Below are 27442 nucleotides of genomic sequence, written 5' to 3'. Positions count from 1 at the left end.
TTTTGTTTGTGTAACTAACTGTGCTCTGAGATAAAATCAATGCAACCAGTTTATCTCGAAAGGTGCAGTCTCGGCCTTCGGACCACTAATGGTACCACCATGTTTCTGTGATGACTCCACAACACAAACAACAGCTCTTTACACACTGAACTGTATCTGCAGCAGCTGTTTCCAAAGCACAACCATGATTCAAAGCCCATCCACACCTGCTATGGTGTCTGTTTCTATTGGTGTATTCCTGAAGAAACCAGACAGCTATTTCAGAATACCTTGGCAGAGGTAAGAGGGCTTGGAGACACACACCCAAGGTGTGCCAGTAGGATCCAGGACAACATGCTTTGGGTTGTCCCTCTGCAGAGAGAAAAGAAGAAGGAGGGACTGTGTCCACAAGGAAGACAAGGGCCAAGGGCCAGCAGCCAGACTCCACAGGAAGAGGTGCAATGTCTGAGGGAAAACTGAAAGGCCAGTTCATTCTTGCAGTGTTTACACTCACAATTTGGAGGTATTCTCCTGAAAAGGATGCCAAGAATCAGCAGCAGCCATGAGGAGCAGCACTGAAGGGTGCCTTTGCTTAGAGTGGCATCTCCTGCTTGGAGTCCTGGTACCCACCAGTACCCCAGTGCTGACAGCCCTTTCCCACAGCTGGTGTTTTTGTTAAGTCTCTTCCATGCGGATCCTCTCACTTCCAGCAGAAAGGGCTGACCTTGCATAGACCCAGACTGGTAACTGGATCCTCTCCCTTCTACCTGCCTTTCTGTGTTCATGAAGCAGTGAATTTCATAACTGAGATCTCTGCCCTACCTGAAGCCTGCAATCAACACAGAGGCTCCTGAAGTTATTAACAGGGGCGGTTAGTGAAAAATGACTGCAGGAATTTCCTTTCCCTAGGAAACCAGGTTAAAAATAGCTACATACAAAGTTTCGGAATTTAGAAAATTAAATATTCAAATGAATGCATTCTGGTTTCTTTTTGCTAATTAAAGTGGTGAATCGACTGCATACACAAACTGCATGATGATTTTTTTGCTAGTGGAAAGGAGAAGACACCCAGCTTTCCTAGTGAAAGATGAAAGTAAGGAACAACAAAGAAAAGGAAGGATTTTGAGCGTTGTACGAGGAAGAAAGAGTATGTCAAAGCCTCAAACAGGCAACATTGGAGAGTGACAAAAAAGCAGTGACAAGAATTGCCAGCAGCCACAGCTCGTCCTAACAGATGACTGCTGTCTATATGCTTGGTGCTTCATGCTACAATCTGAAGTTTCAGTGCTTGGTCCCTCATCCATGAAGTATCCTTCACATGGTGTCAGAAAAGGCCTGGAAGCAACTGTAAGCACTTATATGAACTCCTAAGGCATGAAAGCATACATCCCAATGCAAGTTCAAAGCCAACAAGGGGCACGAACTCCCCCACAGCTGCAGCACCTCCCCTTGCAGTGCAAGCCTGTGATATTTGCCAGCATTGCTTTCAAAGACAAAACTTCTTTTGATGAAGATGATACCAACAAATGGTAAGTAACAAGCCTCATGGCACGTCTGTTCACTGCATTTTAGATTCAAGCCCTTATTCAGCACAGCGTTCAAAACCAAACACCAAATCAGTAAACAGCATCTAGCTTTTTCACTGAGGAACTAACCTACAATTTATCCCTCTGTAGAATTATGATCTAGTGCGTATTGTCAAGACATGCTTTGAGCCAAACTTCACTCTGCACATTACCTGTACAGATCAGAATCTGCCCGGCACAGACATATGGAGTAGCAAAATATAGGCATGAAATATTTTGGCATGAGATAACATACAAACATTCAGCAATGCAGAGGGTAACCCTCAGGTAGCAGACTGTTTATTCTAGAACTGACAAAAAATACTTAAAACCAAACAGGTACGTGAGAAAGCCAGATGTGACAGCAGTCATTTTATTATGCTGTGATCTCTGATCTGAGTTCATTTCATAGACAGAGGAAGTGTTTTATCATAATTGGTATTATTTTGATATTTAATTTCAAACTTTGATCTGATTTCACTGAATGCTTCAAATTCATCCTCTTCCAACTAAATGGTAATAAAAATTAGGATAACAGAGTCCCTCCATTTTGCTAGAGGGTATTTATTTTTACTTCTATACTATAAGGTTTTAAAGAAAACAGCATTTGAAGCAGTTCAAAGCAACCATGACCTGAATTTTCCAGCACAGATGCCTAGAGAGAGGCACTTAAGATGCATATTTAGGTACTACTAAAATGTTACTGCCAACTGACAAAGAAACCCATAGTTAGTAAATAAACTGCACCATCTGTACACTACAACCATTGCCATGTTACCTCATCAGGAGGGAATTTAGAAGATCTTCTTTAATTTGAAGTCACTACATCTAAGATACAACTGTTGTTGTAAAGAATTTAATTTCACTTCACCATTATGCTAGTTTTTGGCCCGTTCTGCATTAGCACCCACCACTGGTTTTTTTTTAACTTGAATGCTCGACTCGAATGCATAAAACTTATTTCCACTGTTCTCAGAAGTCCAGTTTATTCCTCTTCTACAAGACCAGTCTTTTTACTCCCTGCCTCAACTCCTAGCACAGCCCACTCCTACTCATTTTTTTGTGATTTGATTTTTTGATGTTTCCGATTTTCAGCAGTAGGATAATGTTGCAAAAGCATCACTATGTCTCCCACCTTTTATCTTTGGGCTTACTAAACTGCAACAGAGCAAATAGCAGCTTGCCCCTATTTAACTTCTCTGTTAATACATGTGCCTTTTCCCATCCCACATCATGATGGTTAACCTTGGTATGAGTCAGGTTAGGTCAAAGACATAGAGAATAATTAATAGAGAGAAGGTTCTCCCTTCCCCTCCCCCCCCCTTTCTTTTTCTTTTATATTTTTAATTTATTTTGACTGATGACAGAATAAGAACATAGTTGTTAAAATAAAACTGCAAGACAGAAAGAAATACCTGAAGACAACTGTAAGTACTGTAACTGTCAAACTCCTTGGTGCAGGATGCCACTGAGTCCACTTCTGAAGTATTAAAATAAGGTTGAGAAGAGCTCTTAAAATCAACAGAATACTTGTGGAAGTGTACAGTAAACCAGTAGGATTCAGAACCAAGATCTTGGGAAGAAACAAGAAGTTACATTCATACCTCAACAACAGTGCGTGAAAGACCAAGAATGAGAATTCTGGAAGCTATATAATAGAGGCCAGGAGGAAGCAATTTCACTAGCAATACAAAACTGGTCTGGCAGCCACAGTGGTTCTCCCACTTCTTTGAAAGGATCTAGTATGAGACACAGAAGAAGAAAGGTACGGGTCTGAAAAAAACAATCAGTTTTCCTGGTTTTGAAGTTCATTTCTGGCACTGTCAAGTAACCTATGGCACAAATTATTCTGAAGTCTTGCTACACGTACAATTTCCACCCTCTAACAATACCATATTATCAGCTGAAAAACTGTATAAACAAACAGTTACAACTTGTATTCTTGTTAAAAATATTAGCTCTAATAAAAAGAATGGTGGGAGAAAGAGTTACAGAAGGTCTCGCACATGCATGAACTCAAAGAGGTTCATCTATCGTTTGGAAAGCTGTATGAAAACAAAACGTATAATCCTAACTTTTCATCTCAGTAGTAAAGATTAAGATCAATTTACTGCTAAAATAAAGACTTACAACATTGATACATATTTTACCAGTGCAAGATAAAAATCTTGTAAAAGACAGCCGACTAAAGAAGTGAGATATACATCTTATACATAAAAATGGCATATTATAACACATTCTCTGCTTAAAAACAGGATGGAGATGATTGCTTTGGTTTTGTTCCTTTATTTTTAAAATATTTTTTCATTTGGTGTATGTTACTGGCAAGCTTAATTTTCAGTGCTGAAGGGTGTGAAAATGAAATTTATCCATCACAAAGGCAACAGTAAAGTCTTTTTTGACTCCATCCAGCCTGTGCAACTTGTAGTACTGAACAGAAAACATCAGCTGGAGAAAGCACTAGCCAGTGAGCCTAGCACAGGAGAAGAGAGACACCATTTGCTGTTCCATCATGTACTTACCTAATTTGTCATCAGGAATTTCAACTGTCTTCTTAACTGACTTCTGCAGCTCAGATTCTACAGTGGAAGACGGGATTATGAGGGCTGTAACTCCTTGCAGCCTTAGAGGTTGCACACGTAGTTTTGGTTTTTGACCAAAGGATATGCATACACGCAAACACACATGCTCTTTGTCCCCAGTAACACAGATGTGTGTTACCTCTAACTGGGACATCAAGGTCATCATTGCTCAAGCTTTTACAATGTCCCTGCTGCTAACAATAGGTTTTTCTTCCAGCAAAGCGGGAGGATGGCTGGCAGGAGGAAGCCCTCTACAAAACTCCAGCCATTTAAGACCAAATAAACCATACCTTATTGTCCCATATAAGTGTTTGTTGTCAGCGCTTGTTTCCTCCTCATGCTATTTCAAAATACATTTGTCCACCAGACCTTGAGAAGAGAGTATGTCATTCAATCCTGCGAGTGCTGGACGTGCCAACTGGAAAAGAGCCGATGCAGCTCGCATGGTCTGAACGACCCTTGGGGAAATGTTTACAGCTGTCCCCCTCTCTCTCAGCCACTGGCCACTGGTTCTGAAGGAAAAGGTGGCTTTTAGGTACTCTCACTGCAAGATAAGACTTCAGGAGGGCTTCACCTGAACATCCTAACTACTGGAACCACTATGGCACAACCTACTGCATGAACATAGCAAGGGAAGAAGGCTTGGGGAGGAAAACATAAATTCCACACCACTTTCAGGATCCAGAAAGCAAAGGGTGAAATATCAGATAAACATGAAAACAAAGACAAAAGTATTTCAGGGATTTGAAGAAAAAAAATGCCACTAATGATGAGTAAAGGGGTCAGGCATGTGACACCGTCAGTGAAAGGCCACTACATAGTCTAGCTAGGGAGCCAAAACACAGTCTGAAACCAAAAACAAGAGCAGAAAAGGTGAACAAAAAACCTAGCAGCTAAAATAGCTGTGTGCTAACAATGCAGGCAGACTGACATAATAAAAGAGGAACTCAATGCACTAGTATTACTACAGGAAAATTCACAAACAGGGTGGAACAGCAATTATTATTGAAACAGGTGTCAAAAGGTCTATGCTTTTCAAGGAAAAGAAATACAGGTTTTATATGGTAGGATACTGTCATGCAATAATCAAACACCAGACTTTGGAAATAGAAGAAAACAGGAAATATTCAGAAACGCTGTGGAAAGATGGTCAAAGACTTCTAAGAGAGAGACACTGAGTCTGCTCTTGACTTCTTGCACCAGATATGGATCTGGGTAGAGCTCTGCATCATTAAAAAAATGGGAATTATGTCAACACAGGACACTCACCTCACAGTACAGATTGGAGAACAAATGCTATTAACCACGGCAAGGCCAGTTACTGTGTCACCTGACAAGTTTCTTTATCCATATTGCTGAATGAACAAGAATAGATTCTTTCCTACACTTTATCTTAAGTAATGAGGATGACTTTGGAATAGGGAACCACAAAGTGATTCAGTTTAGATTAAATGGGAAGGATAACGGCAAGCCTAATTTTGTTTAAGATCTATGATTTCCAAAGAACAAATTCTGATGAACGAAATGGTTTCTGTGGAACCTCTGGGAAACAGACTGGGCGGGGGAGCTCTGAGCTGCAGTGACTGCAGCTCACTGCGCAAAGAGCTTGCTCCAAATTGCATCCTGAGAAAAGTAGGAGAGATTCACTCTTAAAAACAAACAAAAAAAAAGAGCAAAAAAACCCCCGAAGCTGGGCAACTGAACTGATATGAAACCATCTTTAGGACAGAAGAAAGAGAGCTTGGCTTGCTCAGTTAAGCAAAACAAAGGCAGAAAGGAAGTAAGACTCTATCAGAACAATAAGTGACCACAGGATGCAGGTGGAAAAATCAAGAAAGGAGGTTTAAAGACAGTCTCAGTAAACTAACGTTTGCTGAAGACAGATGGGTAACCAGAACATTTCTAGAGAACAGAGCAATGGTGTTTTGAGAAATCTCTTCTAACAGGAGCTGGAACAAAGTAAAAAGTTTGAATGTGAGTTTTCGGAAGTATTCAGCAGTGTTGCTGCTCACAATGTGACCCATGGAAAGGGACTCTCCAGAAGCTGCCTTCCAAACCATGCTTCTCTAGGGCAGTAAGCCGTCTGCAAAACTCAGAGGGGGAAAGAGCACAAAAACAGAGTCATGAAGAAACTATGCCAGTGGACATGTGCACAAAGGCCCATCTACACAAACCTGTAGAAGCACCAGGACCATGTGTTCAAGGCCAGGTTGGATGGAGTCTTGGGTGACATGGTTTAGTGCAAGGTGCCCCTGCCCATGGCAGGGGGGCTGGAACTGGATGATCTTAAGGTCCTTTCCAACCCTAACTATTCTATGATTCTATGATTCTATGTCTGACACTCCAGGACCAGATCTTGCACCACTTCATGACAAAGCCAACCTACAAAATGTTTATGGGCAGTGCTATGGATGCACAGGACCCATGCCTATCAGCATCCAGCATGCAATGCGCACTGAGCTGCTGAACTCAGGCAGGATGCCTGAAACTCAGTGGCTATCTGCACTTGGAGGAGAGCAGCGCAGAGCTGGAGCCTCATACCTGACAGTCAATGCGGTGGAGAGCTGATGCAAGTCCCCAGCTGTCATATGCAGCCAGCCTGAGCTCTGTGGCAGCAACCTTAAGCATGTAAGCAAAACTCCTTTGCCACAGGCTACTCCAGTAGCACGTAACCCATGGCACTATGAAGGAAAGCCAGTGAGCAAGCCACAGGAGACCTGGCTTGCAAGTGGTCTCAACTCTCCTATTTCACTCCCATGCCTGCACATGAACGCCTGCTCAGACTCTTCCCTTCTCTCTTCTGCTTTTCTCTGCAGGACAGCAGAGCCAGCCCATGCAGGAAGGTGCAGAGAGGTGCGAGCAGACAGAGCCTTGCACATGTGGGACTGGGAGAATCAGGGGGCAAGTATGGTGGTCCACAGCTTAGGGAGGTCTGTGCACACGGGCTTCTTCATGAACCTAGGAAAGGCTGGGAAACTGGCTGCAAGCCCAACAGTTCTCACTCTGGTGTACACTGTAAAATCCTTGGTTTCAAGGTGTGGATGTATTCAGGAGGGCTAGAATTGCTACCAGAAGTACGTTACCAAACCAGCAGCATAAACATGACCAACTAGCAGGTTCACAGACAGGCAGGCATGCAGTCTGCTGGGGCTCAACTCCATATCATATAGCTGTGGCAGCCAGCCCAGGCTTGCCCTCAAGTTCAAGATTAGGTGTTTTTTTCCCCAGGAGGGACAGTGGATAAATGGAGATATGTTAAATGCTAATTCTCAAGTAAAGTCACACCTGAGAGAACAGATCACTTTTTGTTTGCAGAATTATGTTCAAGGCAGGCAGGCATATTATAAAGAAAAATCAAAATCCGTACCATTTACTTCCCTTCTTCCCAAGATTGAGACCAACTAACAGTCACTAACACGAATCAATCAATAAACAAATAAATCAAATGACTAGTTTTGAAAACCTATTATTAAACACACTTGAAAACCCTGCTGGGGCAGCTGTTTCTCCCCCACCAATCTTTTGCAAGTGTATCTGCATTAAAGACCAATAGGACTAGACATAAACTTACCCCAACAAATGGAAGCAGACTAAAGCCTATTTTCTATCGCAGCACTTGACAATCATTGTTTGGCGTTGCTGCGAGCCAGTCCCAGCCTGTGTATGGAGATGCTGAAGACTCACCCAGGTCTGTGGATGGTGGCTGAGCATGCTCCACAGAGAGTGATGTTCAACATGGCTGGAACAAGCTGCTCTTCTGCTTCTCAGAAGGAAATCAATGGAGGAAGACAGCCCCAGAAACACTGCCATCATCTGACAAAACTGGTTCCACTCTCCTGCAATACTTACTTTGATTTTCAAATAAAGTAAATGACATAAAAGCAGGAATCTAGTTCTAAGGCCTTTTGACTTTTTTTGCTGGAGAGCTTCCAGGTGTGCTGAGGGATGAGATGCAGGCTAACAGGTAAGGCAGTGCAGGCAGTAATGTCATTTTTGAAGGATTATTATAATGAAATATGAAAACAAAGATAGCCTTTGAAGATCTCCACATTCCCATGGCAAACACCTACAAGATAACCTCTAGAGTAGCAGAATTAGTTTCTAATTACAACAATCAATATTCCAAGAATACTGCGAAAGCTCCTGCTGAAAGCAACATAGTGAACATAAGCTGCCTGAACACTGAAGAGACTTTAAGAGTGAAATTAGCTTAAATAGCACACATAATAATAGGATTTATTTAAAACAACTGCAACAGAGCTTGTTTAGACTAAACATTACATCCTAGCTATTAGGGTTTTTTTCTTTCTTACGTCAATACTTCGCACAAGAGATTTTGTAGAAGGTATGTTGCAAACCTGGAAAAAACTAGCTAACGTGCTTTTGCTTACATTTTTCTTGAATTTAGTTGCATATACATCTCAGATCTTCCTGTAAACACTTTGCTAATGCAAATATTTAGTGCCATCTGTGCTATATAGCAGCAGACCTGTAAGTTAAACATTGGCTTTGCTGGAATTTTCTACTTAAACATTGTCAAAAACAAAGGAAATATGAAATGCCATGAACCAAAATGTGGTGAGAGAATAATTCACCTGTCTCTAGAAAGCAAGCACTAAGGCATGACTCTGCAGCGAAGTTGCACTTACATGCCCCTTGAACACTTCTAACTTGACAAACTGCTATCACGTAGCTCCTTTCTATTGACAAAGGTTGAAACAACCTTTAACCTTTTACTTACTATTTTCTGTTACATTTTAATTTAAAATGAAGTCGAGACACAGGACACCACTTCTGCCAACCTCTAATTTGCTACGAATGATCCTGATCAAACTCCTTGGAGTCTGAATTGCCACTAGCTGACAGGTGAGGTTATCAGAAGAGTATGAAAAGGGCAGCATACCACCAGAATTCCTTTGCAGACTCTTTCAGATCCTCAGCTGAAAGGTGTAAAGTGTATTCGCTTCACAAAACAGAGCTGGTAAGCTAAGGGGCTCTCATCCCATTCTGTTCATGTGGTGAACAGGGACCCAAACTGACCATGTGCACAGGCTGAGCCTAGCAGAAGTTGCTGGACATTAAAAAAAAAATAAAATTAAATGGAGCTTTATCCAGACAGCAGTGAGAGCTGTGGCTGTAAGCCAGGAAAGCACTTACACGGGCATACAGTCCAGAGAACGAGTAGCGGCCATGGAAGAGGATCAGTGTACCAGCATCCTGCAGGGCTCAGCCCCAGACTGGAACAGCTGGGCAGCTTAGCTACACCTCAGGACAGTTTTGTTAAAAATTAGAATCCCAAGTGTGTTTTGTGCCATTCTTGTGGGCATGTAGCAAGGCTGGAGAGGAAACCACCTTTTAAATGGTGCTAGATCTCATTTTGCCTGCAGCTCCCCAACGCAGGGCGGCCATGTCCCTGCTGGGGAGGCATGGCCATCCATCGCTCCAGCCAAGCAGGGCGTACAGTACAAGCTGCCACAAAGAAAGAGAGGGCTGCTTCTAGTAAGTAGGAAGTCTTCTTGCCAATTCTGTGTTTACAACCAAATAGAAAAAATGCCCTACATTTCTTTTTGTACTCCAAAATTTCAACAAAGTCTAGTGAGAGCTGGTTTATTGATTTTAAGCATGAGTTTCTGTAATCCTTGCCAGTGCAGCACACAGGCATCTCTCTGGCCTTTTAGAGAGTTCTGCTTCATGTACGTACCGCAAACAGCTCATACTAACTCTGCCAGCTCAAATTCAATTTACTAGCATGATCTGTGCGTCAGATCTGTGTGTCTGTGAGAGCAAAGCACAGGCTGTCTGGGGAAACAATCTTAATAACGTTTGGTAATCAGATCGATTACAACAGAACAAAACAGAGAGCACACATTCATCTTGCCCTTCTCCCCATCTCTGCCTCTCTGCGCACTGATCTTTAACGATCGCCTGCCCTCTCATGGGAGAGTCAAACGGACAGGACAGCTACCCACCACCACACAGGAGCCCTCCCAACTCATCTCACCACCCTTCACCGCCACAAGATGAAGAGTTTCCAAGCACCCCAGTGTCTGTTGAAGATTCCCCACCCCGTGTTGAACTTCCCCACTTCCCTTCTTCCTGTCTCCAGCAGGGGGTAGAAAAATCCCAAAGTATAAGGGTGGCAGACCTCCAGAAAAGCAAATGCAGTAAGGAAAAAGCTCCTATTTATTTTTCATTTTAATGCCATCATTTATAGGCAAACAGCTTTCTTTCACACAGTCAATAATAGAACTGAAAACCTTATCCAGCTCCTTTCCCCTCCCCTAACACATACCTGATGCCCCAATTAAAAAACGTTCATAAATCTGGTGCAACATTTCACCTGGTATGAAAACCATGCTAATGGCACGTACTACAGTCTTTGTAGAGCCTTTGTTATAAAAGCCACAAAGATTCTTCCACTGGGAACACACCGATGAAAATATTCTATTTTATGCAAAACTGTCAGTGAAATTCCAGTAAAGTTAGAGACCTGACAGTTACAGGGATCACCTTAGTGCAAAAACCAAGTGCTAGATTGTACAATGACAATAGTTATGGAAAACAGTGTAAAGCCTTACAATGGCTGGAGGTAAGTTATACCACTCACTTGTTTCAGAGGAGATGAATAGTGGTAATTATGCCCCATTAAAAATCTGTATTGTTAGACTTGATTTTGACTGGGAAGGGCCTGGAATTCATAAACCCCCAAATCTTAATCCTGCGGAAGCACTGAGCTACATCTTCCTTTATCAGGGATGAATGTAAGAAGCTCCCATCCTTTTACTTTCAAGGCAAAGTGTCTGGAAACACATTTGAGGTTGATTTTCACGTCATTACTGGGTATTTTAACACAAGTATTTGCAATGTTACAAACAGCTTATTTATAAAGTTAGTTTTAGAAGTGGGAAAACTTCCTTTTCTACTTCTCTCATGTCAGCCACCAACATAAAATCTGATCTGGCCCTCAATCATGATAATGCAGCACAGCTTGCTTAGGCTTTTTACTGATGGGACTGCTTTGAAATTGCTAGAAAGGATGCTGATGAGTATTAACTATGATGTCTGTCATTTTGTATCTCTGGGTAATCCTACAGCTCTATCATTATGATAGCAGAGTGCCTCTCAAGAATTTAAACACACAAATTCTCCCTTTTCTTTCAAAACTTTCGGATTAAGTAGTTTGACAAGGGTATATGTGTACATCAAAGAAAAAGAGACATGTATGTGCACACAAGGTACTGGCAAAAAAGCACAACAGATAGAAAAATGAAATTTGCAGCAAAACCTGTGTATCCTTCATGAACTCCACTTTCCATGGCCCCCAAAGCTAAAGCTACACTGCAATGTCATTAACAAAGGAGGTCACAGCTTTTCAGGGGGGCAAAACTGGAAGAAATCTCTTGGAAAGCTTTAACCATTTGGATAACTATGTTGGCTTTCCAGACTGGAAACTAAACTTATATTCATAAAACCTCTATACAGCCTAGGCAAATTTATTTATTTATTTATTTATTTATTTATTTATTTATTTTTCAAACAGTTGAAGGGTTCTGTCAGAGCAGCAGATCCATTCTTACTGGCAAGCCATGTAAGGGTATATATTCCACCCAGAACAATAGAGAGAGTCTAAGTCCACTGTTAAGATGGATGGAGCAGACACTTCTTGCTGGCATGGCAAAATGGTCATCCAATAGTTCTGAACAACTGAAAGCCCCCCAGAGCAGAGGCAGCAGCAACAGCCTGCCACAGAAAGGACATTTCCTGGTGCTGTCCCATCTTCTCCACCACCACACTTTTGTCATCTGCTCACAGAAATCTGAATTTGCTAAAACAGACCAAGGCCCTGGTTGGAATGAGCTGCAGGACTGCCTCCCACGTTGGCTGAAGCCATCATCTCCGTGAGACGAGATGCACATGCACGTATCTTACATCACCGCAGTGCCACCAGCTGACCGAATCTAGAGGGAGCTCCTCACTGACCCCTCACAGACATCTGTCTTTCCAAATTTGCTTGTTTGCATATGTTTTTATCAAACAATCCCCTACCTCACTTCACAAATGCGGCTAGGGAAGAGCAGCTGACTACAATCATCTCTCAATTTCACAAGCTGCCAGAACAGTTTCCCTTTCAGATACCCTAAGCACTACCCACAGCTATTGCCAGTTGGTGGCTTGCCCCTCTTAACCCTACAGAATGCAATCAAAACCACATTTCTGGTCAAAACCCTTCATGATACTTAAACATCACTCGCCTCTAATTTTACTTTCTAACTTTCCTCCTTCTCTTTGGCACGTGTCAGTCCATTCAGCAGGCTTTTTCCCCTTTTCCACATGGGTAAGAGCGTGGTACCCACTGCTGCAGCATCAGAGCTCCTCACCACCAGCGAGACGCACCAGCATATCCTGCCCAAGACCCCCAGCAAAGCTGGGTCAGAGCTGGGGCCCCCAGTTTCGCCAGGGCCAGAAACACAACCCCTCTGGGGCAGACAGCCACTGCCGAACGCTGAAATACAATGCGTTAATAAGTAGGTCAGCCTGTTCCTATAAAAGCAACGGGTTTAATGCCGACCATGCCTGCCAGCAGGAGTAGGAAAAGACTGCAGCTTTCCCCTGTTTCCCACACTCAGCCCCTTAGAAGCCCCATACTCCTCCTCTGTGCTAAAGGCAGGGCTGGGGGTGCCTGCAGCCCGGCTGGACCTTGGCCTGCAGCAACCCCACCTTTGCAGGGCTGGTCATGAGCCACCACTGAAACCCTGCACCAGAAAGCAAATTCCAAGAAAACAAACACTATCACTAGGCAATTGAAATGCAGTTAGTAGAAACAAACAAACTGTCTGCAGCGAGGATACAGGGCTCCCCACTTGCTAACAGGTTCAACAGGTTTTGAATGCTAAGCCACCCGGAGCTTTATTAGTGCCTAAAAGGGAAATACTGCAAAGATCTTGTCACCTGGGCTTTCACTGCTGTCCCTGCTTTAGAGTAGTTCCCCCCGCCTTTTCCCTCCCTTTGGCAAGGAAGCATTTTGACCCTTTTTAAATTAGTCAAGAAAAACATGTCCCTGCTGTCCAGCTAAAACACGTCAGCACCCCAGAACACTGTGCATGCGGGAATGCCGTTCACCTGGCACTGGTTTCAGTTGCACAACAAGGTGGATGGTGGAGCGAAACCTGGTGCAGAGGCAGTGCTGGGGCCTTTGCCCAGCAGCAGCAGCAGCAGCAGCAGCAGCAGCAGCAGCTCTGTGCTGCTGGCTCACCAGGCCCACTGCAGTGACCCACACAGTCCTGCGTGATGCCACCACCAACACGGGGGCTGAACCCCACCCGCATGGCTTCTTCACCTTGTCACAGCCCATACAGAAGCTCTCCCGAATGAAAGGATCATCACTTGCAAAGGACACTGGTTTATTTAATAAAGGCTCTGATACCCTCTTGTCATTTTATCAGCAGCTATTGGCATTTATTAAATACAGTGCAAAAGTCAATAAAGTTCATTCAAATGTTTCTTCTCCTCTCAATGAAGCAGCTCACTATGATGCTCTGCAAATGGATCTCCATGAATCAGCCCAACATGGCATCGCGTGGACTGCAAGACCACAACACAATGCCCAAATACCATCTGCTCCTCCCATGAGCTGGTCTTGAAAGCCTTTAGCTTTTGTAAACAACTGCTTGTCCACTTTACTTTGAGATGCTGCACAATGTAGAAGAACACACAAGCTGACTATAATCAAAAGCTTTATAGTCTGCTAAACTTATTTTAAATAATGCATAAATACCAAAAAAGACACACTACTCTTCACCAATTTTCACGCAAACTCAGTTCTCTGTTTGTTGCGTTTTCTGTTTATAGCAGCACAGCTTTAAACCACAGAATAAATAGTACTATTTTCTGTTCCCTTTTAGCTCCAGTCCAGAAACATACACTACATTTAATTACTGTTTTGGTAGAGTCCACCTACGCAGACGGGCTGTGCTTGCATGAATCAATTGGTATCTCTGGATTCAGAGCACAGAAGAGGTTAAAAAAAATGAGGGCACTTATATCAGCCCCTCCTTCCTCTCCCCTGCATTTCATCACACTGAAAGGGTTTAAAAGTAAAAAATTCCTTCCATATCATATAATCCTGGCATCTGCTGTGCAGCACATCAAGCTCACTCGTTCTGCTGTGTTATTCCCAAAAGTAACTGTACAGATTCGGGTCTAGAACTCCATTTTCCACTCCCTGAAGTTTCCAAATACCTGTTTTTCCTATTTAGGCACATCAGAAAAAGCAGTAAACACAGCTAGTAAATACAAAGCAATCTTGTCTAAGTGCAATTCTGATTGCATTACTTAAGAAATATAATTTCCTGAGGCTTTTTACTACCTTACTTTATGATACACATGATATGGTATCAATCTACCAACTTCCTTCTGCTGCCTCTGTCTTCAGCGGCCCGCAGCTCACCCGTGACATTATGTAGTTCAAATATGAAGCCATTACTATGATTAAGCCACAGAAGGAATCCAGTCTAGAGAGTGAGTAGGTCACCGTGGTCATGTTTATTATTTAATATCAGTGGGAATAATTCATATCACACCAACAGTTCTCTATCACTCCGTTTATCAAAGTAAAGTACATCAGATCTCCAGCAGTGACAGAAGACCAAAGGCTCAGTCCATCTGGACTGCCGCTGTTAAGCCCTGGGCCTGTATATTCAAGGATGGACTCTAGAGAAAGACACAGGGGAACAACCCTTCTTTACCTATACCTATGTCCACCAAACCTGTGCCACTAAAACCCTGGGAATAGCACGGCCTCAAATGCACATCCTATTTCCATGCAGACACTGTGGTTTCAGGTAATGTGTTTCATCCTCCCTTCTAAATGGGTGAGTTTAATTTTTCTCCTTTGCATGGGCTGCCTGGCTGGTGTACTCACTCTGCAAGCTTTTTGAGCCAGTGACTCTGTCCTACTACATGTGTCTCAGCTGACAATAATTGCTGTAGCTGTCCTGAAGTCTCCAATTTATCAGGTTTTTTAAATGTGATTGAATAAGAAACCTCATGTCCTCACTAACACCTCTCTAGATATATCTTCTTTGCAAAACAGGGCATCGTCTCAGGCATTAAGCTAACATAATCATTAATTTTCTTCTTTAACATGCTTTTCTTCACACCCTTGCTATTTGTTAATGTGATCTTCAATACGTATTGAAGCTGCAATGAAACAGAAACACGAAGAGACAGGAAGAGATGACAGTGAAACTTAAAACTTTATCCCGAGAATCCCCCCATTCCTACACATCTCACAGATGAGGCATTTTACTTTCAGCCTGCTTTTCCATACATGCCTTTATCCTGTGGCCTCGACAACTGGTGAACTACTAACTGGGTTTCCAAATCCTTACAACAGGGCCAAGGTTTTTGCCTTTTTATTTGGCTAATCTTTTCACATCTATTTGCCTTGCTGCCACGACAACTAAACAGCACATAAGTGATTTGGGTTCATTCAATAGATTCCAAATTGGGAGCCTGCCTATTTTGTTTGCTTTAGGGCAAAAGGAGGAAGCAAACAGCAGCTTTGTAAGTGAAGTTGACGAAATTATTCTCTCAATTATGGCTGTGAAAAGATATAGAAATGCAAAGTACTCTTTACAAACAGAGTCACTTCATGCTGATCCAACTTGTTTCAATTCACTTTAATTTGATTCTGTCTCTAGAAGTGGTTTAACTTTGATACTTACTATTTTTTTTTTTACATTTAGACAGATTGTTTTCAACTCAGCAGGACAAACTGATGTTAATAAGTTCCATTTAGTTTTGAATATTTGCTTAAAAAGGGGATGGGAGCTCACAACCAACAAACCCTGAGGCTATAACCAGCTCTCTGGGTGCCCAATGCCATCTTCTTATTTGTATCATCTGACCGATTCTTGTGCTGACATTGCTTAATACTTTTTAAGGCTTTTCCACTAAGGTGGAAAACAAAAAGCTACTTTAAAAGGTCTAAAAAAACCCTACTAAAGCATTTTTTAATAACTGCTTGCCAAGGATGTACTGCTGCATAATAATTTTGCAGAGTAGCTGCAGCAGGCAATCAGGTCTAGCATATGGTAGTTCAGCTGCAGTTTGAAACTGCAGGTTGGAAACTGCTTTGAAACACAACTTTCCTGCTCTGTGGTATTATGGCAGTAATTTGAAGACTTCTTACCCAATGTAAAAAAAACCCAAAAATAAATTAACAAAAATAACCCACTGGAATAAACATATTTTTTAATTAAATAAATGCATTTTGAAACATTAAAAGTTCATTCAACTTCTTCCCAGCCTGGCGCTGGCAACTAAACAAGTACAACGCACATCATGGCAAGAGGCCAGAGGAATATCACAGCTAGGAATTCCCTTTCTTTAAAAGTCCACCAAATTGCAAGAACGACATTCAGCTTTGCTTACATGGCTTTTAAAAAACAAACAATTCGTGTATCTTCACTGGAAGGGAGCTCTTTCACTTACAAAATACTGCAAGGAGCAGAGTCCAAGAGCAAGGGGCACAGAGAGGCTTAACTCGGCTCCTCCAGCAAAGTAGGCACATCCCACCTTTCAGCTACTCCATAAGCACCCCAGGCATTGGCAGAAAGAAATGGGAATTCTGCAACATCATACTGGGATGTAAAACTCCACAACCACCAACACACAACTATCAGAAAGTCCCTAAAGGTGCCTTACTATTCCAGTCCTTATTTAGTATATGCTTGAAAACAGTCATGGCACCTACTTGATTAAAAAATCAAAGAAAAAAAGAAAGTAATTAAGATTACTGACAGAGAGGAGGATGGAGGAATGGAAGAAGGGGAGAGGAGGAACAACAAATTTCTTACCTGGTAACACCACCTGAAGTCGCATGAGAAAAGACCCAGAAAGATGCCACCTCAGAGGCCCAAGAAACTCTGTGCAACTGGTCAGGCAAATACAAAACCATACAACCAATACAAGATTCACAGACATGGAAGGGAAATGGAAGTTTGCTCTTTTTTAAGCTGAAGGCAGAAAGTCAACCAAAAAGACCTGAAAAGGCAAAGTTGACCCAACTCTAGTTTCTGGTGTTGATTACAGCCCTGTAGAGATACGCACCCCCCAACACTTCCCATGAAGGTTGTTGCATTACACAAACACTACAAATGATTAAAAATTACATGAAATTTTACAAAATTACATGGTATGCTTCTGCTTCTGTTGCCAGCCCCGAAGTGTTTAGCACAGCGTCATGCTATCAAGTTTTGTACTCTGTGCCAGTCACTCCCCAAGGTGTTTATGTGAAGCACTCAGGCAAAATGAACAGAACATCTGTATTCTATTTGCTAATGAGCAATCATCATTTCTACAATTCTCCAGCCAGGGATTTTGCTGTTTGGAATACTAATGCTATTTAAAAAAATTAAAGGAAAAAAAAAGTATGCTCTGCTTATTAGTACTACAGTTACTAAAATACTTTTGCACTATTTACAATGCAACCAGGCTTCTATTTCAATTGCTCTCCAGTATTTTTACAAAATTAGAGCTTTCAGAAAGAAAAACTTTGATGATATATACTTAATGTATTTTCAGAATTAGCATCATTTGCAATGCAGCTCTTGCTTTAATTACATTTTACCCACACAGAGGCAAGGACTTAAAATAAACTATTATAAAAGCTTTTCAAACACACCACACTGAAGATTCTCTTCATTGCTTACTTTTTATATTTTGGCAACACCCACAGCAAGCCAGATGAAGTAAAGCAAGAGCTATGAAAATACAGGCTATGGCTACAAACAGTTACATAGAATTCCTACGTGTGCAGATAGAGTGAGGAAATACAACAGCTTTGAAACTCAGGATGTGTTTTGTCTGTAGACAGCAACAGCTATCAGTTTCCCTTCTAACCAGTGGGTATTTGCATGACGTGAGGACCAGGATTATTCTCTGACGGAAAGGCCACATTCTGAAAACAGCAACATGTAAGGGAGCGCTGCTGGCTGCCTCCCTCACTGCAGCACTTGGGCATTTCAGATGCAAAACTCTCTTATGACCCAATGCATGAGAAATTAATCTGCTGAAGTCAGTGAAGTTGAAGAGCAGTAAATGAGATCAGAATGGGATATTAAAGTTGACAAACTCAATTAAAGTGGCTTATATAAGAATCGTCTATACTTGCCCATAGCATACTAAAATGTAACTCACCAAAGCAAGAGAAAGATGACTAAATACAGGATTTGACTGATCTAGCTAAGAAAGCCCGTTGTGGTACTTGTGCTCTTGTGTGGGAGCAGGTGAGAGAAGAGCATCCCTGCTAGGCAGAAGGAACACAGTACACCAGACATGTCTGGTTTTCCACATGACAGCAGAGATGTATTTCAATATGCCATGATACCCTTTCAGTCTGAAAATAAACACCCTCATCCTGTGATCCACAACTGCATTGGGTAGGGTCAGTACATTTCAATCATGACTGAGATACTCAAAGGCAGCTCTGTTCCCCAGCAGGATGAGATGCCTCCGCTGCTGTAGCCATTTCCCAGCGAAGACATTGCGATGGAGCGTTCCCATCCTCAGCTGGGGAGGCTTTCTATTGCCATGGCAACCGGCAGCAGTCCACACGCCACAGAGGACCACATCCTTCACCCGAGGATCGTATCCGTCACTCTGGCAGGACGGAAACGCTGTGCCATACCTAAAAGCCACCTTCCTTCAAGAGAAAATAAAACAACAGAGAAGAAGAAACAACTCTCGCAGATGCTGGATGAAATGATCTGCTCACCATAAACCTGTCCCTTGCCCCGCATGCTCAGCTGCAGACTGTGCTTTAAATTACTCCAAGGGGGAGGTTTTTTGTTCGATGGAAATGCCCAGCTGGCCTCATTTCGGTCAGCCAGACAGGAGGCAGCCTGATTTTTCAGCATTTACCTCTCCTTTTAAGCAGCTGCTGACCAGCTTGGAAATACACATCTCTCCTCCTCACAGAGCTTCCAGTCTGCAGCAAGGCTAGGCTCAACCTGTGGGGAGGAGCTGTCCACCTCAGAAAGCAGAAGGTCCCCAAAGCCTCCCACATCGCAGCCAAGTATGGAGCAGATCAAAGCCAAGGCCAGATGATATGCAGGAGCAAATAACTGTTTCTTGTGCCACAGTAAGGTAACTTGCACCTTCTGCCCAAAGAGCGCAGGATGCTCTACCCAAGCCAAGACAAAATGTACAACCAGGACTACTTCAATTTGGTTAAAGCTTTCTACGTCTGCTTAAGGAAATGACACAAACCTATTTTAATACATAGATGACCACAAACCATAACTCACTCTTGCTTCCCCAGAACTAATTATACACATGTCACCAGAGTGCCATACATCTTGCTTCCACCTAGAGAACACACTTTTCACTGCTGCAGTCCAGCACATTACAGACTGGACAGTATTCTCCATGCAACAGTTTAGAGAAAAAAAACCCCTCAGTCCTTCAAGTGATGTGCTTAAACAATGACAGTACTTTTATAAACTTACCTAGAAACAGCACTGAGATATAGCGGTTATTATTTAACACCACATCCAATGGGGAAAAATAAACCACACACCTTACATAAATACCGATAAAAACCTTTCTTCTTACTGTTAGCAGTAGCCTACATCCACACCAACAGCAAATATAAAGGAACACCATGTACTTGCACTGAAACAGCATGCCTTTACTGTGAAAGTAAAGCATGGAACCATGTTTAAAGGCAAATGAAGTTAAAACCTCACCCAGGCTGAACATAAAGTTAGGTTCACTTGAAGGTACAGAATGTGACCTTGCAGTTCGAGCAAAGCTGTAAAAACATCTAGAAGGACAGAAAAGTCTTTTAAAGGGAAATACAAGAGTAAGCACCCAAAAGAACCTGGAAAACCGCAGAAACTATTGAAGGAAACTTAAACTGACACGTATAAATGCAAACAAAATAGTGGGGAACACGAGACTGAAAGACCAAAACAGAAAACAATTTATGCAAATACAGAGTGCCCTTCATTTGCACATTAGGATTCCCCTTCTCACTGTGAATAAAATGGATACCCAAAGGCAAAAATTAGTTGTTTCCATCATGCAATGCCTGTGCAATTTTGCTAGAATATACTAGCAAAGAAATAGGCCAATTCTGTCTCAAAATGTGTTAGAATCACAAATATTGATGTGTTTCCTCAACGACAAGAACAGAAAAAACAGAACTAGCACTGGAGTTTGAAGGGCTCACACTTATTAAAAAGCTATGAATTAGAACTAAACAAAAAAGCCCAAATGAACATGTTAAGAGTACAGAAAGGCCTTTGCCTCCTCTCAAATCTCCGAACATAGTCTTACTGCCATCCCCAAGCATGACAGCATGCTGTACTGGGCCATGTACCAGAGACATGCTACAAATAGAATAAGCTGCAATACTGAACCAACATCAAGAAACCACCTCTTAAAACTAAATTTTAAACAAAGCACTTTCATGAAAATTGAAACACATAAGGACACCAAGAAAATCTGATGGAATTCAGTATAACATAAATAAGTCTGATAAAATTTTCAGTTTCTGTTTTAAGTCAAAGAGCCAGATCTAGAGGATGTTCTCACAGTAAGTCCACTAATGAGGAAGTTTGATGTTTCCAGCATAAAAAGATAGTATATTCAAATTTTAAGTGTGGCAATAAAGTCACCTACCTTCAAAGTACTTGTGACCAGCAGAAGTCAAGGGAGTTGAACTTACTTTCTTCTTACACGTTAATGAAGTAATGGCCACTCTCATCATTAGTAACTAGTTTAAGCAGTGCAAGATTGTAATTAGGAGAGAAAATGCATATGCTAGTCCCAAAAGGAAGAGACATACAAAAGGAGCATCAAGCAGCAGGACTGCATGAAACATCTGACAACGAAGTGTGTGCGCACAACACATAACGGAGATATTTGTTTACTGACAGTTGCAAAGTAGGCTGAACACTTTATTTACCATTACCTCATTTTCAGTATTACACAGATCATTTGAAAGAGGGAAACAGGGATATAAGTTTAAAAACCTGAAGCTCATCCGTGTGCATATGTTTATGCTAACAACCACAGGAAACTTCAGCTATTTACCTTCCGCCTTTTCCCTGTGTGGGGCTATGACAGCAGAACAACTTCAGTGCATGCCAAGCACACAGCTCAGAGTCTCTCCTCCCGATGTCTTTAGGGAGCTGCTGAACCAGGCTAGCTGCTGGCAACCAGGGCCATTCCCTCTTTGGCAGCAGCACTGCCCGCTCCAGGAAGAGTCTGCAGCTCCCTGGCTTCTTCCCTCACCACCCCTCTGAGGCGAGGGAGTTCAGCTCTTCTTCCGAGTCAAACCTTGGCTCGCAGTACAGAGGACTGGCAGCAAACACTTCTGCCAGCAGAAGACAGAGCTATGCACTTTGTGTTCTATGGTCAAACTTTTCAGGCTGGGATAACGCACTCGTAATATATTTCTTACTATGGATATAAAAGCTTGAAATAAGAAGTCCCCAAAACATCCAGCCCTCCTACATTGTTTAGATTCTTTTTAAGATGGAGCATTTCTTTTTAAGATGGAGCGTTTAACGAAGTTGTTGTCTTTCAGTTGAAACTAGGGAGAGAACAACCTGATTTTAAACCATCATGGCTGTAATAGAGACACAGTGACAAAACCAGAAGGCCAAGACAACGTGAGTGCCGTGCAAGCAATGGAGGATGACTCTTACTCCTCCTTGTGAGACAGTATGCATGACTGCACAGACCCAAAGTCAAACACAGACACCCTTAGCCCTTCCATGCCAGCCTCTCTTCAAGCAGCTCTGTAGTAGGTTAGCCTCATCCTTAAAGTGCACTGTGTTAGACGGCGCTGTTTCCAAAAAGCTACTCACTGAAACGATTCTTGCTCCACAATTAGCACCCACGGGAGTATGGAAAATCAGACCTATGGCTCTTGCCCAAGTCCAGCCCTCCTGTACCAAGTCCAGGACAACAATTTTATAACACACTGCAGTATCCCATACAGCTGTGTCAAAATGGCGTAACACTGATCGCCTGTGACAGGAGGCACTTGTACTAAGAGATTTCTGAAAGCAGTACAGTATTTCTTTGTGTGAAGTAGCTGAGAAATATACTGAGAAATATACTGAGAAATATACTCTCAACCCCCCCCAACCTTCCTTTCCTTTGTGCACTGCCAAGCAAAATGGGCCCAAAAACATGCTCTCTTTATTCTTTAACTGATGGAAATTACATTAGAGAGAAGCCCAGCACAAAGGAAGTTTTGGCAAGGAATGTGCCTTTTATGTTACGTTCCCTAAAACACTGAAAGATGTATTGACTGATATTTACAGAAAGATGTTCTTCATACATCTACACGTGGTGGCTGCTGCAATGCTGACTTGATCTCCACTTCAAACAGGCAATATAAACCAAAACATTTTAAACATATTTGATATAAGCGATTTTTCAAATAAACAAAGACTTGGGGAAAAAAAACCACTAATACCCGAACCCTATTCCTTTATGCCCTGTATTTTAAGCTAATTATAGCAAAGAAATGCCAACTTACAAGGTATTTCTGAGTATTACTGAAAACAGAAGTGGCCTAGAGTATAAGGAACTGATTACAAATGTATATGGAGTCTTTGTTTGTAAATAAAACCCACCATAACTAATGGCAAAGGCAATCCTTGTAACCTCCTTTTCTCAGCCTTAGAGCTGGATTTATTCCCCCTGCTTGTTTGGTGCTTTGCCACTGGCAGCATTGATTTTCTGCTCTCCTTCGTGACAGACAGAACTCGAAATCCAGAAGCCTTTTGGTTTCAAACTTGTGCTCCATTCTCAGCAATAGTAACAGCTATTTTTTGTGACACAGCAAAGATCCGACAAACCATGTGAACACAGGCGAGGTGTGCAGCACTGTGCCAGAAGAAACAGTCCTTCCCAGTACAATCTCTCCATCACAGGTGTGATCTAATTTATAGCTACGGAGTTTCGCTTATTCCTGATACTATCACTGTGCTGTCAAATGCTTTACTAGTGGCAATTCTTCCCCAAAAGTCAGACTCATCTGCACAACTATGAAGCTGTTCAGCAGTAACAATGCCAAGAAATTTTCCAATTTTAATAAGGATAGATAATACATTAACACACTCACCAACTCCAACTTCTTGCCCAGGTATAGCTGACATATGCTGGTGGGGTCCCCCTGGTGCGGCGCTCACCTACAACTGCACGCCCCTGCGCAGCAGGATCCTGCCCACCGCCAGCCAGGGACACCCCCACGTCGCCTTCGGATGAAACCAGGGGTGAGCAGAGGGCAGCAGGGCTGGGGCATGATGATGCTGTGCACCATCTTGCACTCCTGAGGAACCAGATCACAGCCAGTTCTCAGCACGTATGCAGGCTTGGTGAGGGAGCGCTGCTGCAGCCTAACACAGAGAGAGCCACCGCATGCCAATTTGTGTTTGGTGATGCCTCTGCAGGTACACTCTAGTTAGCAAATGCAACTGTGACAGCAAAAATGCTTTTTGGTGGTATACAGTGTTCCTGCCAGGAGAATTCACCTATAAACCTATATTAACAAACCACTGCCACAAAAAATACAAGCAAACCGAGTGCTCAGGAGGTACAGCTACAGTTCTACATCTCTTGTAGAACAAAATATAGCACAACCCATCATGTAAGAAAAACTGCTCTCAATTATTTCCAAATAAATACTTTTAAATACAGTAATTGCAGCAATGCTTTAAAAAGTAACTCATATTTCAAAATATTGGTGCTTTGCATATTAAATCATTTCTACTGCACTTGCAGGAGTTAGAAAAGATGTGTAAGGTCTTTAAAGAAATTAGTTTTCAAAACAGTACAGAAACTTAATTTTCTTTATTTCTTTTGGCAAATTCAATCAGTACCATAGCTTACTCTCCCTAACTTTGGTAAATCATTCTGTTCCTTGAACACAAGAAAGGATTAAAACTGGCCCAACATTTGGGTAGAGTTTTAGGTTATAGACAAAAGAAACATTTTAAAGAACAGAATCTGAACTAAAGTAATGACTCATCACCCATTGCATCTTACTGAATTTACTCCACAAATTCTATTACTTCATGTTCTGTCTGTCGTTTCTGGAAGGAATGGGAACGCTTGCATGAAAGATCCAGCTAAATAGAAGCCACAGGAGCTGTTCTCCTGCTGTACACATGTTGCCCGCAGTAATGTGGCTGGCAGTCAGGCACACCTGCATGGATGAGAGAACTGCATATAAAGAACATATTTTAAGTTGAATAATAGCCAAAAGGCCCCTTAGATAACATGATAGTACTGCTGCACCCTCTTCAGAGTTTCAGTCTGCTTACTTTCGGGTTGACAACCCCAGCTATAAACCACACAACTACCAGAGTGCTGCATAAAGGTCCACGAGTCTCTAGGAGGAACAGTTGGATGGACAGAAATCTCGCTTCTTTAATGTCTTCTAAAACCACAATAAACCCTAAACTTTTTATAATTGGCTATGTTATACTCAGTAAATGATGTTTATGTAATTAAACACTAGTCAATAGTGTGGGCAAAGGAAAGCCACTGGCAAAGTCAAAGCTACCAGCTGAAGCCTTGCATACAAGAGTTGTGCTGCCACAGGATTTGCCTTGTGCAGAAGTCCCACAGAAATTCAGGTAACGCATGAGTCGTTTCCCTACCTCATCTCTTGAACATTAAACTGTTATGGCAAGATCATTTCACTTTCGATTGCTTGCCTCCTCCCCCATCTACCACTCAGTACACCTCTCTGTGTTAATTGCTTCTTAAACATTGCTCATATTTAAAATTCACTCAGCCTGTACCATTTACTTCCCAATATAACTTGATGTTCAGAGTAAAACACATCATTACTGTATAGAAAGTTGTACAAATGTAATTAAAAATAAGGTGGAAACTTCCCCTCCTGCAATTCATTTTACAACATACATGCCCTAATTAAGCTTAAAGACCCCAATATATGCTAATACTTTGGAACGAGCTCTTTTTCACCTGTTCAAACTATGACTATATGAGAAGGACTTGTCAGCACTAACTTCCACAACAAACTCTTAGCCTTTAAGGGGAAGTTTTCCTCAAACGTCCTTCACTGACAACACGCGCAGCCTGAAATCCTTTGGTGAAAGGTCCAGGGGCTGAACCGCTAAGTCCCTCACGTGACACAGCTGAACATCACACATGAGCAACAAAGAACTGGCTTTAATACTGGTATTCATAAACTGTGTAGATGAAAGGTTTACTCTGCTGTATCAGCTGATACACCGCTCCCTGAAGCTCCCTTGTAAAAGAAGAAAAACAATTAAAACCTGTATTTAGACAAGGCAACAGCAGAACACTGTCCTCTGCATCAACACCAGTAAATGTGTGCAGTGCAAATCTCGTGCAATTTTTTTTTTTCTTTATTAAACTATCTGTGTGAAATCGGGACTTCCCAAAAACCTAAGCAAATCAGCACTGCCTTATACCGCAGGCTCAAGTAAGAGGAACCTGTTTGCTTTTATTCCGCTAATGACCACAGGAGAAGATGACTGCAGGAAGTTACCACCGAACCTGGAGCACTGTTATCTTGAATTTGTTAACCCTCTGAGGAACTGTAAACTTTTACTCATACCTCTAGACAACAAGAAGCACATTTCTTCACTGAAAAGTTTAGGGTTAATTATTCTTGGAAAATAAAGATTTTCAGGAAGAACTGAAGTTGTAAGATGTTCTGGTTTTAGTTCAACAGGATAATACTGACTTTCTTTCCTTTTTAATTCATTCAGGACACCCATGCCTTGGAAATACAAAAAGCCTATTCTTCTTTCTGGATTCATTCAGTGGCTGCTGCAGAAATGGCAGCAACTTAGTTCAAACATTTTGAGAGTGAGCCTACTCCCCACTGCAGAGCAACAACTTCAAAGCTGAAGTGGCTGCCACAGTACATGGCAGATTCAGATGGGCAATGGATAGGTGGTCCAGTTTAGACTTTAAGCAGCTGGCACCTTATCTGAAGCTTTTGATTGGAGATCTTGCTAGCTACTGATGGATCCCTCCACCAGACACAGCAGAGTTTCTGAGCAAATTTAATCATAAATGACCTACAAAATAATCTTTTTTATAATGCTGATACAATGACACGTGCCTTTCTCTGTAATTACATGATTTAACTGGAAGTGGTAAAAAGTGGGGGGACAGAAGGGGAGGGAAGGAAAAGCACGGCTAGGAAACCATGATAAAAACCAGCTAGAGTGCATCAACAATTTGCTCCTGCTGTTTGTCCTGAGCAAGCTGTCAGCATCTCATGGATGGGCGCATACCACACACCCACCCAAAATAAAACCACCAAGCTGTGCCAATGCCAACACTGCCAATAATACAGCATCAATGCAGCAAAGTACTCTGTCAAGGAAGAGAAACTTAGGCTTGCAAAAGACGCTGCAATTAAAATGAAAAGAGCTGCAAAGCTACTCTTCATTTCACTCCAGAAGTAAATTGTTTAACTGTAATTAATGATCAGTTTATTAAATAAGCTTCAGGCTTTTACGTCATAATTCTCTTAAAATCCTCAGCTCTTATATGACACATAAGATTGAACTTACATGGGCTACTTTGATTCTGAAACATCAATGTTCATTTATCCATCACGGGCCCAGCAGGATAGAGTTTACCATTCCTTTTAAAGTCAAATACAATGTGATTTTACTTGCTCTTCAAGATTAGCTCAGTGTTTGCACTTTTGCGTGTCAGGCCAGTTTTATAGACTCACTTTCAGAAGCCTACTGGAACCCACTGCATTTATCACAGCAACAAAGCCACAGGAAAGGTCTTTTTGTCTTTTTTTATGTTTGCCTTTTTTCTCCCTCCTTTGTAAAAGTATAGTACTTTCTGGCATATCTTTTCACAGTCACTTACCAGACCAACACTCCAACAAAGGCTATCTGTTTCATCACATTTCCCAAGTCCTTATTGTTAGGAGAGACTATAGATTTGTCAGTGAAATGCTGAAGCTACTATTCTCTGCTAATAAAACTTGCCGTACTACAGTGCAATACAAACAGTCAATCCTAGCTAGTTTGCAGAACACATAAAAACAAGCATGTTCTCGGCGGCGACATCGTTATGCTTTCTAGGATACTACCAGACACCTCAGCTTCAGTACTAACAGAAAAAACCCCCTCTGAGTTATGCCTGAAAACCCCTAATCCATAGTGGAGCAAAGAATCACAGGTTTTATAGCCTTTTGCACTAGCTCTGGAGAACAGCAGCTAAGAACAAAATACCACCCTGTCAGCTTTGAGAGAGTGT

The 27442-nt window shown here is 42.0% G+C and overlaps 1 protein-coding gene and 1 long non-coding RNA gene across 12 annotated transcripts in view; both read right to left on the bottom strand.

Moving 5' to 3' along the window:
• FOXN3 (forkhead box N3) overlaps positions 1–27442 on the bottom strand; it is a 209559-nt gene that overhangs the window by 28454 nt on the left and 153663 nt on the right. The window lies entirely within an intron of this gene.
• LOC115607047 lies at positions 9891–21678 on the bottom strand. Its single transcript, XR_003991067.2, has 3 exons — positions 20514–21678; positions 12047–12050; positions 9891–9901 (listed from the first exon to the last, which is right to left on the bottom strand). It is a non-coding gene; the product is annotated as an uncharacterized LOC115607047 (long non-coding RNA).

This window comes from Strigops habroptila, chromosome 4, assembly GCF_004027225.2.
Source record: "Strigops habroptila isolate Jane chromosome 4, bStrHab1.2.pri, whole genome shotgun sequence".
NCBI classification, from domain to species: domain Eukaryota; kingdom Metazoa; phylum Chordata; class Aves; order Psittaciformes; family Psittacidae; genus Strigops; species Strigops habroptila.
Note: the sequence above shows the minus strand (reverse complement) of the source record. Positions and strands in the feature narration are given on the sequence as shown.